At 36.6% G+C, this 17,500-nt stretch overlaps 1 long non-coding RNA gene across 1 annotated transcript; it reads left to right on the forward strand.

Annotated features, from left to right (window-relative positions):
- The first annotated feature begins 4,819 nt into the window (after positions 1–4,819).
- LOC149136759 (uncharacterized) lies at positions 4,820–7,084 on the forward strand. Its single transcript, XR_016240937.1, has 2 exons — positions 4,820–4,961; positions 6,717–7,084. It is a non-coding gene; the product is annotated as an uncharacterized LOC149136759 (long non-coding RNA).
- Positions 7,085–17,500: the final 10,416 nt, after the last annotated feature.

The raw sequence follows: 17,500 nt of genomic DNA on the forward strand, positions 1-17,500 counted from the left end.
CGCAAGATGATTAATTCTAGAGGCAGCGTGGTTGCTAAAATAAATTTAGTTAGCACGAAGAAAGAAATATGTCCGGTGTTTAAGTCTCAGGCGTTTTATTGAGAAAGAAAAGAAAGTAGTCTGAAAGTTACAAATGAAATATATCCGGAAGTAGACGCTCACCAGTGTCTTCCGATTCCGGATTATTTCTGGATATAAAGTGGCTATATGTGAAAGCGCATGGCCTAGCGGTTAGGGTATTGCACCGACGATCACAAGAACTTGGTTTTGATTCCCTGGCGGTGCGTTGTGTTGTTGAGCAAAACATGTTCCAATTCACTCAGCTGTCAATGAGTAAATTGGACGAGCGACAAGCAGGCGCTCCGTTTTGCGAGGATGTTGAGATCTCGGTCACTTATACGCTGTAGGTCTGCCCGTCTAACCAGCGTGGTGATTTCGTTTGAAAGCGCGTATGTTTGTGTGTAATGTACATAGCTGGTAACGTCTTAGTTAATATTCAAAGTTTCACGTGATACACATTTCGTCAGGTAACGATGTTTTTGTTAAAAAAATGAAAATGTGAAAATATCGACATTAGTACTACAATACATTGTAATTTCATTGATTAATCCAGTTCATTTAATTTGCTTATGTGCAACAGAAGAGTTCCTCACTAAAGGAGGTGAATCACCGCACATTATATTTCTGATTATTTTCCGGCGAAATGATTCTTAGGACATCTATTTTGTTGTCTGTAAGGTACATGATATCCTACTGGTTTCCGAAAACTGGATTTAAACTTTTAATTTGCTGTCACCAGTTCAAATGTGTCTAGCGTAAGAATATGTTTAAAGGATGCATGAATGAATTTTCTATTGTGTAAACTTGTAGAGAAGGTCGCGTGTCTCTTATTCAATACAATGATATTGCATTTTTAAGCTTCTGCTGCGCCCGTTGTAAGGCTCTGCTGTTATGATGATGATCCATTTTATTGTAAGATCATTTCATCCAGATTTTGAAGTACCATATATGTTATGATATAAATGTGATTTTGCTTTGGTTTCAACAAGTCCTTTGGAGCAAAGGTACCACGCAATAGGACTGAACATTACTCATTTCCAACAGGGTCATACAACAGCCATGGGACTTTCTGGCGCTATTTTGATATTATAGCATTCAAAGCTTACTGTCCACTTGCAAAAAAAAACAGCCAATACATTGGAAAATAGGTAAAAAGTGTATAAAAAGTTTCTTTTAATATTTTAAAAACAAAACTTGCGCTTTAAATCGCTGCAATTATAATAACTTGGATAACTACAAGTGTTCGCTTATGTATGTTCTTTTGTATTAGGAATAAGTTCAAAGAAAATGTAATTTCATACTGATGCAGATGTTAAAAATATAGTTGGTTTCTTTCGTGAGAGAGGTGCGTTTTCTGAAATCACTAAACCACTGAAGAAGGAGGAGGAGGAGAGGAAGGCACGAGGAGGAGGAGGAGAGGAAGGCACGAGGAGGAGGAGGAGGAAGAGGAGGAAATGATAATAATGACAATGATCGATATTTCTTTGTCTTATCATAAAGAGAATATATCTGCAGTAAAAGAACATCTGTGTCTGCGTCTATACACACACACATACATACATACATACATACAACGTACGTACATATACACATACATGCGCACACACACATATATATGTAAGTACCTATATATACTCACATACACGCACACACGCACGCGCGCACGCGCACACGCGCACACTCACGCACACACGCACGCGCGCACACACACATACACACACAGAGATACATAAAATAAACACTATCTACATTATGTATTTATGTATATGTATGCACGCATAGACACACACTTTTATGTATATATGCATATATATAAACATACATATATACATGCATTTGTGTGTGTATGTGTGTGCGTGTGCGTGTGTGCATGTGGTGTAAGTATATATCTACATATATGTATATATATATATATATATATATATGTAAATGTATATATATATATATATATATATATATATATATATATATATATATATATATATATATATATATATATATATATATATATATATGCAGCACAGAATTTTGTCAGTGAACAGGTCGCGGTCTCAAAGCGACGAAAATATTTTGACAAATTAAATTTAAATGTTGAAGTGAATCTAACGGATTTTGTGTGTTATTTTAAATGGCTTATAAACACCTTCCACGCTGCAATTGTTTTCGTTCCAGCACACGATCTCAGATCAGGTCACTTGCTATGCAAGTACATCTCCCTATATATATATATATATATATATATATATATATATATATATATATATATATATATACATACACATATATACATACACATATATACAGAGAAAGAAAGAGAGTGAGAGAGAACGGGAGAGAAAGAGAGCAACAGTAAATAAATATATATGTACGTTTATCTATATCTATCTTTTTATCTCTGTCTCTCACTGTGTGTATGTGTATGTGTATGTGTATGCGCGCGTGCGTGTGTATAGATAGGTAGATAGATAGATAGATAGATAGATAGATAGATAGATAGATAGATATAAAGCAGCCGAAAGACTACCATTAAGATAGAGTGTTAGCGCTGGTATTATTGATCTACTGTAATAAATCGTATTCATTGAAAGCAATATTTCTGCATGAAAAAATGCCCTTTTCAAAGTTTAAAAGAATAATAGCAAACGAAATTGAATCATAACAGAACCTTTAGATGTCCTTATAATATGATTCTGCCGCTAAATATGTCTCCCAGCCATTGCAGTATTTTTCAAACCAAAATATCGTTTTAACTGTATACAATTTATTATGGAATATCAATAATATAAAATTGTAAAAGGAAAAAAAAATTACTGTCTGGTATTCTTCTTTTATATATATATATATATATATATATATATATATATATATATACACCCATAGACACATATGCATACATACACATAAGTATATTTGGGTTTCGTGCGTGTACACACTCATATATATACTTGCAGACGTACATATATTATCTTCACCGTCATCATCATCGTTTTAATGTTTGCTTATCCATGCTTGTACGGGTCGAACGAAGTTTATAGAGGCAGTTTTCGATGTCCGAATGCCTTTCCTGTCACCAACCCTTGCCTGTTCCAAAGTAAAGTAATATCTTCCCATGACTAGACAAGTTTTTGCAGAATATTGGAAATGAATGACATTCGTCTGCAACAATCACTCGACGCCAAGACAAAGGAACACAAACATGCGCGCGCACACTCACTCACACACTACCACATATATATACACTTATCTATACACATACGAGGTGCCTTTTTCAGTTTCCGCCGCCAAAATCTGCTCACAAGACTTTGATCAACCCCAACGCTGTAGTAGAAGACACTTGCCCAAGGTGCTACGCAGTGGAACTGAACCCAAAACCATGTGGTTGGGAAACAAACTTCTTAACCGCGCTTCTACGCCTGCGATATATATATTAGGTTGCAAAGAAAGTAATTTCGTTTTTCGCAAATAGAGTTATGATTTTTAAAAATAACTTTTGTCAATGTTATGATTTTTACCTTTTAACATTTGATAGCCGTTACTTTTAGCTTTCTTTAGAAGCAAATTGCGCGTAATTTTGTTTACAACTGTTAGTTCAGTGTCAATTTTAATATGGAATGCAAAAACGAACATTTTCTCCATATTTTGCTTTTTTATTTCCGTAAAGACAAGAAAATTGCTGAGACTCACAAAGAGATATGTAAAATTTATTGATTGCTTAACAGAACGCACATGTCAGAAATTGTTTAAAAAATTCCGTTCTGCAGATTTTTCTTTCAAAGATGACCAACGTTCTGGTCAACCTACTGAAGTTGATGATGACCAGATCAAAGCCATGATTGAATCTGATTGTCATATTAACTGTGCGAAAGATTGCAGAGAGGTTAAATGTATCACACACAACAATTGTATATCATTTTAAACGTTTTAGACTCGTTAAGAAGCTCGATATTTGGGTTCCACATAAATTGAAAGAGTTTAACTTAACACAACGAACCAATATTTGCGACATGCATCTCAAACGCAATGAAATCGACCCTTTTTTTTTAAAACGAATCATCACTAGTGATGAAAAATGGATTGCCTACAATAACATCAATCGAAGACGATCATGGTCCAAGCATAATGAACCAGCACAAACCACGCCGAAAGCTGAATTGCATCAAAAAAGGGTCATGCTGTCAATTTGCATACATACATGAATGGTTAATCGAAAGTATGAGAAGCGAGTGCTCAATATATTTTGAAAACTCGCCTGAAAATCGCATTGGTGTGAAACTCGAGTTACAAGATAAAAAACCAGATACGTAGGTTCTCTAAAAGAGTAGATTTACGGTGAGAGCCAGAGTACATACATACATACATACATACATGCATAATTATATATTATATTATATTATATACAATATATATATATATATATATATATATATATATATATATATATATATATATATATATATATATATATATACATATATACTTCTATATAATATAAAGTACATATATATAAGTACATACAATATAAATACACACACACACACACATATATATATATATATATATATATATATATATATATATATATATATATATATATATATATACAGAGAGAGAGAGAGAGAGAGAGAGAGAGTTATAAAATGAAATATTGGCCACATATGTCAAAAGAAAATTTCTTTTAGTTTTCTTTAATTACCTCTTTGATTAATATTGCTACAAATATTATTTCTGAATATGTAATGCACGCGCGTGCACACACACACACACACACACACACACACACACACACACACGTACACACACATGTGCAGATTCCGTCAAAGAATTGTACAGACACTTCTGGGAAAGAAAAACGTGTAGAAAATATTTTGATACTAAATTTATTCAGACATCTTGAGATTAATGTAAGTTGCCTTTTAATCTTTTTTTATTAAAAAATTTTTTCTGCCTTTTTCTTCTTTTGGTCTTTTTTGAACGTGGTTGGCTTTTTAAAACAATTAAAAAAAAAAAATTTAATGTAAAATTTTCAAAACAATTTTCATTTAAAAAAAAAAACCGTAATTTTTACTTTTGGTAATGTGTGATACTGAAAAAGTTAAGTTGCATTTGATCGATTGTTGACATGAACAAAAATTATTAATTTTAAAAGTACTTTAATTTTTACTGATAGTAAGATGTGATATTGAAAAAGTTAAGTTGCACTTGATAAATTATTGACGTATGAAATAGTCAGTGGGCATTATTTTGAGATTAAAAATACTTGAATATTTCATATGTGACAAAATAGCAAAGGTACAGTTGTCGTTAAAGAAATGTAAGACCATTTTAAAGTGGTATTTCAAATTTGAGATTGTTGTTGAAGTTCAACGACAATAGAGGCGTGAGTTTGCAACAAAGCCTTCAATACGTCTGATAATTTCATGGATTCGGGATAAGTTCGAAACACATGGTGCCATGTGTCATGTGCAGGAAGGAAAATCCGTCAGACCTCGTACAGTGAGTAACAAGTGCTGTTTCCTCGGTTATGGTGTTGGAACATTTTACACGCTCGCCACAGAAGTGTACAAGACAATATGAGTGCACAATAGGAATAAACAGTACAAGCATAAGGTGCGTTCTTAACCCATTACCTCCTCTTATGAAACTTTGATTTCTAGCATAAAACAGCCTTAGAAACACGTTGGAATGATCAAAATAACATTTCAAATAGAAATAAGCGAGATATTGGGTGAAAAATTAGCGAACCTCATTTGAATATCAGAGAAATTTGTTGTTGGCACTCCGTCGCTTACGACGTCGAGGGTTCCAGTTGATCCGATCAACGGAACAGCCTGCTCGTGAAATTAACGTGCAAGTGACTGAGCACTCCACAGACACGTGTACCCTTAACGTAGTTCTCGGGGATATTCAGCATGACACAGTGTGACAAGGCTGACCCTTTGAATTACAGGCACAACAGAAACAGGAAGTAAGAGTGAGAGAAAGTTGTGGTGAAAGAGTACAGCAGGGTTCGCCACCATCCCCTGCCGGAGCCTCGTGGAGGTTTAGGTGTTTTCGCTCAATAAACACTCACAACGCCCGGTCTGGGAATCGAAACCGCGATCCTATGACCGTGAGTCCGCTGCCCTAACCACTGGGCCATTGCGCATCCACTATCAGAGAAATATACCTAGTAGATATAGCAAAAAGGTTAGATATGTGTAAATATTGACAGATAATTAAGAAATTTGTAATTTTTAAGTGATCTCATATGAGATCACTGGTAGGTAATGGGTTAAGAGAGCTCAGTGGAAAATCTCAAGATTATTGCATGCAATTAACGATGACGATTCTGATGGAAGAATTGGGTTTTGTGCGTGGTTTCAGCACATGAAAGGCGAGGATGAAGAGTTTGTGAGGATGATGGTCTGATGAAGTATAATTTAAGTTAAGTGGAACCGTGAACCAACATATTTGTGTTTACTGGGCACCATGTGGACAAAGCAGTTAATTTACTGGGGTCCAATGTCAGGTATGGAGTGTCATCAAGAGGTTTAATGAAGCCATTTTTCTTTGAAGGTACTGTTACTGGTCAAGCGTACCTAGACATGCTATGAATGTCCATTTTATCTGCCTTCCATGCACTTAATGAAAATGATTATTTTTTTTTCTTTCAACAGGATGCTGCACTACCATGCTGCTGCTGGGACGTGTGAACTTACCTGGACGACAAGTTGCAAGTACACTGGATAGGGTGATGCGTTCTCCACACATTCTCCTACAGATTTTTACTTATGGGGCATCCCTAAAGGATGTCATGTATCACAGAAAACAGGCTATATTGATGGCTCTTCAGGAAGCAATTAAAGTGGCATGAGTAGCAATCCCACTGGACACTTTAGTAAATATTACTCAAGTAACAGGTCATCATACTAATTAGTGTCTGGAAGCTAATGGCCACCAATTTGAGCACCGCTTGTAATTGTAGAGGTTAAAGGTTACTTATATTAATCCCATAATGACTGAATAAACTTAGTATTAAAATATTTCTATTCGTTTTTTTTTTCTTTTCTTGAAGTGTGTATACATTTTTTGGCAGACTCTATACATGGAAACAGAAGTGGATGAAAGATTCTTTAACCACATGAGAGCTTTGGTCAGCAGAGTAATGATCAAGAGTATTCCTCTCGTGGCCTTCCATCTTTTCCTTTCGGAACATAGTATACCCCCACCAAAATACATTACTCTCTCTTTTACTCTTTTACTTGCTTCAGTCATTTGACTGCGGCCATGCTGGAGCACCGCCTTTAGTCGAGAAAATCGACCCCAGGACTTATTCTTTGTAAGCCTAGTACTTATTCTATAGGTCTCTTTTTGCCGAACCGCTAAGTTACGGGGACGTAAACACACCAGCATCGGTTGTCAAGCGATGGTGGGGGGACAAACACAGACACACAAACACATATACACACACATACATACATATATACGACGGGCTTCTTTCAGTTTCTGTCTACCAAATCCACTCACAAAGCTTTGGTCAGCCCGAGGCTATAATAGAAGACATTTGCCTAAGGTGCCATGCAGTGGGACTGAACCCGGAACCATGTGGTTGGTAAGCAAGCTACTTACCACACAGCCTACCCAAAGATTCCCGTTATTTTGTTTCTAAAGATGATAGGGTGTAATTTGAAGATGATGTAGTTGTTATTTCTAGCAAATTTACCAACCTCGTTGAGGACCCTTCATTGTTGGCTTGTGTGATTAATAGGTATCATCTATATAGTTAATAAACTTTGACTTGCAGAATACTCGTCTTTCCAACAATGTACTTTTATGAAATTTACAGTCAGCTTCATCTAGATTAAACACTCCATCATCCTCACTACCGCCACATCCACCACCACCATCACCACCACCACCACTAACAACAACAACAACAACAGCCGCACGAACATCATCATCATCACCACCACCACCACCACCACCGCCTTCACCGCCACCACCGCCTTCACCGCCACCACCGCCGCCGCCTTCACCACCACCACCGCCGCCGCCTTCACCACCACCTTCACCACTATCGCCGCCGCCGCCGCCACCGCCGCCACCACCACCGTCGCCGCCAACTCCACCACCACCACCACCACCACCACCACCACCACCACCACCACCACCGCCGCCAACAACAACAACAACATCAACTGCACGAACATCACCACCACCACCACCACCATTATCATCAGCTTCACCACCATCACCATCATCATCATCACCATCATCATCATCATCACCATCATCATCATCACCATCATTATCTTCCTCCTCCTCCTCCTCCTCCTTATTATCATCTTCATCATCATCACCGGCAATTAATGTCACTACACATGAGAAGATGTAATTAGAATGAACTCCTATAAAGCCAGTCCATACCTCCTCGTGTCCAGGCGGTGTTCGATATTAAAGCTGGCAGCATTTCAAGTCTCTCACCTAATGTTGTGTGTAAACACATGCACATGCGAGTGTGTATATGTATGTGTGTGTGTGCATGCGCATGCGTATGCATGCATGCATGTATTATATATGTGTATGTAGGTGGAGGCAGTCAGCTCACTATCGTGGAATGATCAACTCTTGGATCTCCTCAGCAGCTGAGTGCAAACATGGATGTACGGAGTCCTAATGCCATTGGAATGCAACTTTGAACAAAAAGTCCAAGAAATAATTAATAAAAACCCCAAAAAGTCGATCAGAGCTATTTATTCTGCATGCTTTATAGCTTTGTTACGATGGCAACAGTCCGGATACTTATTGATCAGACCACGTACACACATTCACAAAGCAACTGGAAGCAAAAAAGAAACTGCTGTACATGACATTGGTTGACATGGAGTAAGACTTTGGCAGAATTCTTTGCTCGCATAGGGTGGTGAGCTGGCAGAAACGTTAGCACGCCGGGCAAAATGCTTAGCGGTATTTCGTCTGCTGTTACATTCTGAGTTCAAATTCTGCCGAGGTCAACTTTGCCTTTCATCCTTTCAGGGTCGATAAATTAAGTACCAGTTACGCACTGGGGTCAATGTAACCGACTTAATCCCTTTGAAGAGTAAGTATATATTAAAACAAAGACTGGAAAACTTGGTATACATGTATGTATACTTATATAATAAGTTTCTTTCAGTTTCTTATTTCTGTATTGCCCACAAGGGGCTAAACATAGAGGGGACAAACAAGGACAGACAAAGGGATTAAAGTCGATTACATCGACCCCAGTGCATAAGTGGTACTTAATTTATCGACCCCGAAAGGATGAAAGGCAAAGTTGACCTTGGCAGAATTTGAACTCAGAACGTAACGTCAGACAAAATACCACTAAGCATTTCACCCGGCGTGCTAACATTTCTGCCAGCTCACCACCTTTCTTTCAGTTTCTGTCTACCAAGTCCACTTACAAGGCTTCGATCATCTCAGGGCTATAGTAGAAGACACTTGCACAAGGTGCCATGAAGTGGGACTGAACTTGTGACGACATGGTCATGAAGCAAACTTCTCAGCTGCAAAGCTATCCCTGCATCTATATTACATAAAAAGAAATAGTATATGTTCTCTCCATTCAAATCTATTTCTGAGGTTAAAAAACAAAGAACAGAAGGAAGTAGATTGGTTAATTTGTTAAAAGATAAATATTTTGTTGACTTGAGAAAAACAGGTGTAGATTTTTCAGATATTGATTTTTCTACTGACCAAATTATTCTTAATGTAATCAGTAATAGGAATTTCAAATTTTCTCCTTAAACAACAAATTGAAACAATTAACAGAGAAATAGAAAATAATTAGTTTTATATTATTTAGACTTGGTTTTATATTAGTTTTATATCATTTAGACTTGGTTATGAGTTAAACTTTAGGCTTAGGTATAGCAAGTATAAGAACAGATGTATATGCATGTTATTTATTACAATATGTTGTAATATCATTTTTAAGGTTTAGTCAGAGGAAGAAAGGTCTTTCTTTATGACCATTGCTGTGCCTTGCTCAGGGACAAAATGCACTGCCCAGCCCAAGACCAAATCCAGAACCCTATGATTGTAGGCTCAATATTTTAACTACTAGGCTATGTACAAATAGGAATTTAATACATGATATTGGTTTGGAATTTTGGCACAAGGCCAGAAATTTCAGGGGAGGTAGTAAGTTGATTATATTGACACCAGAGTTCAGCAAATACTTATCTTAATGACCCCCCCCCCCCCCCCCCCCCCCCACCAACAAAAGGATAAAAGGCAAAGTCGACCCGATCAGAATTTGAACTCAGAATGTAAAGATGAATGAGATGCCACTGAGCATTCTACCTGGTGTGCTAACAATTCTACCAGCTCACTGCCTAGCATCGCCTTCCTGGCACTTGTGCCGGTGGCATGTGAAAAAACATTCGAGCGAGGTCATTGCCAGTGCAGCTGGACTGGCTCCTGTGTAGGTGGCACGTAAAAAACACCACTTGCACGTGGCCATTGCCAGTACCGCCTGACTGGCCCTCGTGCCGGTGGCATGTAAAAGCACCCACTACACTCTTGGAGTGGTTGGTGTTAGGAAGGGCATCCAGCTGTAGAAACTCTACCAAATCAGATTGGAGCCTGGTGCAGCCATCTGGTTCACCAATCCTCAGTCAAATCGTCCAACCCATGCTAGCATGGAAAGCGGACGTTAAACGATGATGATAATGACGATGACTAACCAATAATAACTGTGGCTTTATAAATGAGAGAAACAGAACTCAATACATACATTAGAGTATTAACAGTTTTATTAATTTAGGCAGTGACCTAGCAGAACTGTTGTCATGCCATGCGAAATATCGTGAGTTTGAATTCCGCTAAAGTCGACTCTGCCTTTCATCCTTTTGGAGTCAATAAATTAAGTACCAGTTGTGTACTGGGGTCGATCTAATCGACTGCCCCCCTCCCCCAAAATTTTAGACCTTGTGCCTAGAGTAGAAAAGAATATTTTTATTAACGAAGAAGCTACAATGATTCAAAGGCTTAAAGTTTTATGTCAATGCATAGATTAAAAAATACATGTTACCCTTTAGGCTTAAATACAGCAGTAATTAGATGAGATGCATATGCTCATTATTTATCATTATATAAGGATAGTGGATTAATAGGATCATTAGAGCATTGGACAAAATGGCTTGAGGTATGTGTTTAGGTTCTTCCTTTGTGGAAGGAAAGGAGGAATTATTTTAAGTCAGACACATGGCTCCAATGTTGCAACTGAGTGGATTTTGTTGAAAGCACCCATGGGTCAAAGAGGTTTTGCTAATCCTTTAGTTACCATATTTCTGATCAAATTCATTGCATTTGTTTCAGTTAATTCTGAAAATAATAACGAATATTGTTAAATACTTTTGACATTAATAAGCAGGTGTTTGGAATATGAATTAGCATGAAATTTTGATGGAAGGTTTTAGATAAGATAATTTTAAACAGGAAGTTTGTATCATGAAATCAAGATGGTTGGTAGCAAAAGAGTTAAACAGTGACATATTTAGTCTATAAATTACACTAAGAAAATGTAGTGGTTGTAATAAATAATCCTTTCTACTATAGGCACAAGGCCTGGCTTTTTGTGGGGAGGGGGACAATCGATCACATTGACAGGTACTTAATTTATCGACCCTGAAAGGATGAAAAGCAAAGTCAACCTCGGCGGAATTTGAACTCAGAACATAGCAACACATGAAATACTGCTAAGCATTTCGTCTGGCTGTGATAAATAATGAGTCAAGTTAAACCAAGCAAAAAAGTAGATCTGCCAATCATTATGAGAAAATATAGAGTATGTAATAAATATTTGTTCTAGGTTTCAGGCACTGAATTAAGTGCATCAGATATTATGAGGAAATGAACTGGTCATACTAAATACTGTAAATCCTTGAGTATAATCCGCACTTTTTCCCCAAAATTTAAAGGTCAAAATTTCTAGTGTGTATTATATACGAGGTTAAAAATGAGAAATATTTTCTAAGCAAAATTTTCTAAGGGATAAATATGTAAAGGCAATTTACTTAATATTTATTTTTCACTGACGTTATTACTGTTATATCTTTATTTTCTGCAAACAAAGTGCACAAAAAAGCTACACGTTTGCATTATGTTATATACACAATAATAATAAAGGACGTTACCATATATACGTTAACAAACCAAGGACGTTATATAGACATTATTGACTCAAGTTAGAGAAGGGGTGCATATTATACACGAGGTTTAGGTTTTTTAGAGGTATAGCCCCCTAAAAGTCCCTTGCATATTATACTCAAGGGTGGACTATATTTGAGGATTTATGGTATTTGGCTATGCAGTTGATATTCTCTACCACGTGTAACCTATATTTGTAACAGAATATACACACTATGTGTCTACATGTTGTAAGAGTGCAACAGGAAGAGGATCTACTTCTAAAACATTGTCTGCTCATAGAAACCCATTCAACTCATGCTGGCATGGAAAAGTGAATGAAAAGTGATGATAAAGATTATGATGAGGAGAATGATGATGATGATGATGATGATGATGATGATAACAGCGATGATGATGATGATAATGATGTAGTTGATATCCCTATAAACCACGTGATGGATGGATTAAGTATATTAAGTATTATAAGAAAATGCAGATGATGCAATAATAGATATTTATGTCTAGGTGGTTGATATTGCCTTATATTAACTCGCATAAGAAAATGACATTGATATAAAAGATATCTTGGTAGTTACTATTCCCATGAACTTGTTCTGGATTCTATTGAATTATATTCTATATATTATTGGCTGTCTAATTTAGAAATATTATCGGTGAATACAAGGATAACTAAATTATGTATAAAATCATTGGGGATAGTTATTTGCTGAGTAGAAAGCGAAACAGAGATACCAGTTAGAATAACAATTTTTCCTTTATAACAATATTCACATATTAACATCATTTGGTATTGGTTATATGTCAAGCTTAAAACATTAGTTATAAACTGAGATGGATATAAACTTAGTATATATTGATTTCAAATTTTCACACAAGGCCAGTAATTTTGTAGGAAAGGGCAAGTTGATTATATCGACTTCAGTACTTGACTGGTACTTATTTTATTGATCGACCCTGAAAGGATAAAAGGCAAAGTTTACCTCAGCAGAATCTGAAGTCAGAATGTAAAGATGGATGAAATGCTGTTAAGCATTTTGCCTAGTGTGGTTAAGATTCTGCCAGCTCGCCGCTCTAAACTTGATATATTTTACAATCTATTATAATAAAAGCGAAATTCTGTCTGTCTGTCTGGGACCCCTGTATCTCAGTCTACATTTGCTCTATGTAGACATGTTACACCTTTTTGGAATCAGAATGATCCCAGGATCGAAAATCTGCCCTACATTTGGTTCTTGAATATCCAGTATTGGGATCTGTTTAAAAGTATTTGAGTTGCTACATCTAGCAGGTAAAGCTTGGCTGATTCACGCCATCTTGGTTGGTGTTTGTAGGATGACATCAGAGATCAAGGGGGAGATAAATGACATTCGCTTCGTTAATTTTACATTGTGATAAGAACTTTGGGACAAACTGGCCAACAGTTGGAATTCAACTTGGGACTGGAACAATAGAATGATTGCATCACAGAATTAATTCTCATGTGTCCTTAGCCTCTGATCAAACACCACCAGGGCATATAGTCATTATAGACATCTTTCAGTCATGCTATTTAGCTCTCTTTAGTTTTGAACCACAGGCCCAATTATCCCTCTGCAGGAGCTAGCTTAGAAGTCCACATGGAGTGCAGCTTTTAAGCTAGTATGTTATAAAACAGTGCTCTGATAAGAAAACATAATTGTATTTACTAACATTAAAAAATTGTTTGTTAAATGTGAGTTTCTATTTGATCTAGAATTCATCCATCATCAGCATCATCATCATCTTCGCTACCAACATTGCTATTGTTGTTGTTGTTGTTGTTGTTCTTGTTGTTATCATCATTGTCATCGTTTTATGTCTGTTTTCCATGCTGGTATCTTTTTACTTGTTTCACTCATAAGACTGTGGCCATACTGGAGCACAGCCTTTATGAATTTTTAGTTTGAATGAATTGATCTGGATACTTGTCATTTTTTTTAAAGCCTGGTACTTATTCTATTGGTTTCTTTTGTCAAACTGCTAAGTTACAGGGATGTAAACACACCAACACTTGTCAAACAGTGATGTGGGACAAACACAGACAGACAGACAGAGAGACAAACAGATGCACACACACACACACACACACTCATATACACAAACACATATATTCATATTTACACAATGGGCTTCTCTCAGTTTCCATCTACCAACTCCATTCAGAAAATGAGGTCAAAACCTGACATTGACTCAAAGTCCCCTTCCACTGGTGAATCATATATGGGCACTATCATGCTATTAGCTGTCAGAAGTGAAAGTGCTCATTGCCTGCTAGTGAAGTATCTGTCTGTCTGCCTGTCTGCCTGTTGCTGGCCTGTCGATTCTTTGGCTACTGACAGCTAATACCATGACTGGCCGGAGCGAGCTATATGTCTGTCTGTCTGTCTCTCTCTCTATCTATCTATCTATTACTCGAAAGTTCGCGCGTCCGCGCTAGCTAGTCGTGAGTAGAAAACACAAATTTAATATAAAAACATATTTCCTGAAATTGCAAATTATTTAAAATATAAAAATATAATTTTCAACAGAGAGAATTTATCAAAATAGAAAACAAATGAAGTTTGAAGTTTAAAAATAATAGGATCGACCACTCACGACTAGCTAGCACGGACGCGCGAACTTTCGAGTAATAGATAGATAGATAGAGAGAGAGAGAGAGAGAGAGACAGACAGACATATAGCTCGCTCCGGCCAGTCATGGTATTAGCAGTCAGTAGCCAAAGAATCCACAGGCCAGCAACAGGCAGACAGACAGATACTTCACTAGCAGTGAGCACTTTCACTTTTGATAGCTAATAGCATGATAGTGCCCATATATGTTGTGAACAGACATCAGCTAAAGGGAGGAGTCATTCACCAGTAGCAAAAACCAAATGCAAGCAGATATTCACATTCACATTTGAATCTTCCAGAACATAGTAAGAACAAGTAGATACATTATTATAAATCACAATTTTGTGGAATCATTACCCATGATTCTTTACAGGGATGCTGAGACTAGTGGAGAGCAGGAGGAAATTGTGATCAAACAGGAGACCAGTTCCAAACGCCTGCAACAGAATGAACTCAACTAAAGCACTGAAGGACCAAGTAGTGGAGGAATTTTAACTTAGGATACAAAGAACTGGAATAAATATCACAAAGCATTCTGTCCGACGCTCTAACGATTCCCTCAGTTCACTCTTTTAGACTGGAATTGTATTTCTCATGCTTGGAAGGATAAAAGGATGTGAACTTGACCTATGCAGAGTTTGAACTCAAAATGCAAATAATCAAAATAAGTACTGCATTTCTTCTGGTGTTTTAATGACAATGTCAATAAATGAATTGAAGAGAATTGAAATCAAATTGAAATGCCTTTGGTCACAGGTCTGCTCAGTCAAGAGTAATCAAAAGATAAACATCAACAACATCAACATTAACAGCTGCACCAGCAGCAGCAGCAGCAATGGCAATGACAACAACAACAACATCAACAAAACTTTATCACACAATTTCTTATACTTTTTTTTTTATGGTACCTTGTCTTTTCACCTTTTGTTTTAATTGAAAGTTTCCTCGTAACTTCACTGACTCTTATTAATGATTTCTGCTACAAGATCAATATAGCTCATTTGTTTCTAAATACATGTTCAAGAAATAATTACTTTCTATTAAATTGTTAAAAATTAAATTTGAAATATGAATGTAATTCAATGTAAATTTATTGTTGGTTGACCTATGATTAAACAGGGAATTCATGTTTGCATTTTTTAAACAAAGCAAAATGTTCTGCTGTACAAAATACTCATAAGGGGACATGATTTATATATTTTTTTTAGTAAATTTCTCTTTTCGTTTATGCAAGTATTTGTTTCACTTTAAAATAATGTAAATATGAGAATAATTTACTTTTCATTAACAATATATGAATTTAATTATTATAGCATCTTAAAAATTGTAATTATTTTCCAGATATTTCTGATATCCCCTTGAAGACATAAGGAAACTGATTTTGAAAGTTTGAGAAATTCGGGGAGAGGCGAGAGGAGAAAGGAAGATAATGAGACAGGGAAAGATGGAGAGATAGATAGATAGATAGATAGATAGATAGATAGATAGATGCATGGATAGAAGGATGGGTGGTTAAATGGATGGATGGACAAATGGAGGGATAGATAGATAGATAGATAGATAAAGAGATAGATAGTTACATACATAAATAATGAGATAAAGAAAGAGAATGAGAGAGAGAGAGAGAGAGAAAGAGAGAGAGAAGGAGAGAGAAAGAGAGAGAAAGAGAGAGAGAAGGAGAGAGAGTATGTGTTTGTTTTTGTGTATGTGCTTGTTATAATTGATATTGTTTTGATATATTTTCTTTTATGAAAACAAACCTCAAGACTTATAAAATTAATTGTTTTAAATTCCCACTTTTGAAAACTCTGTTTCCGCTTTTTCAATTCAGTGAATGTATATTGTTTGACTAAGCAGAGAGGCGAGATTTATAGAATGAGAAGTATTGCTGTGTTTGTGCCTTTCCCAAAGGTATTGTCAGTATGAATAGCATTTTATGGCCTTGACTAAATCATAGCCTTTGCTCACTTGCCCTGCTATTTCCTCACTGTATGATACTTGCCAAAGCTTGTTTTGCAGCTATGTAATTTTGGGTTCAGTTCCACTGTACAGCATCCTAGGCAGGTGTCATCTACTATAGCTTTGGGCTGACCAAAGCCTCTTAAGTGAATTTGGTAGACAGAAACTGTGTGGAAGCCATCATAAACACACAAACATATGTGTGTGTGTGTGTGTGTGTGTGTGTGTGTGTGTGTGTGTGTGTATGCGTGTGTGTGTGTGTGTGTGTATGTGCGTTTGTGTCCCACCACCACTGCCACTTGATAACCAGTTTTGGTTTGTTTGTGTCCCTGTAAAAAAAAAAGAATCTTTAAAATAGAGGAAGATAAAATAGAAGAATGTCTAAGACCAATATGGTCTGACATTACGTATATAAACTGTGGAAAACAATTTGGAACTGTTGAAGTTTGATTCAAATCAGAAGAGATAGCCAGGCGACACTTCTGAAATGCTAAAAACGGAGGAGGTGGTACTTCTTCCCACTTATATGGGAAGAAGAACATCCAAAATCAAAATATATAATATACCTCCTGAAGTAGATGCCACCTGGCTTGTGGCAGCAATCATGTGGGACCTGGGGGAAAAGATAACAATACTCCAGGCAATGGTCGCCGAGAAAGAAAATTGGAAGGGA

This window comes from Octopus bimaculoides, chromosome 3, assembly GCF_046866305.1.
Source record: "Octopus bimaculoides isolate indiv1 chromosome 3, ASM4686630v1, whole genome shotgun sequence".
Lineage (NCBI taxonomy): Eukaryota > Metazoa > Mollusca > Cephalopoda > Octopoda > Octopodidae > Octopus > Octopus bimaculoides.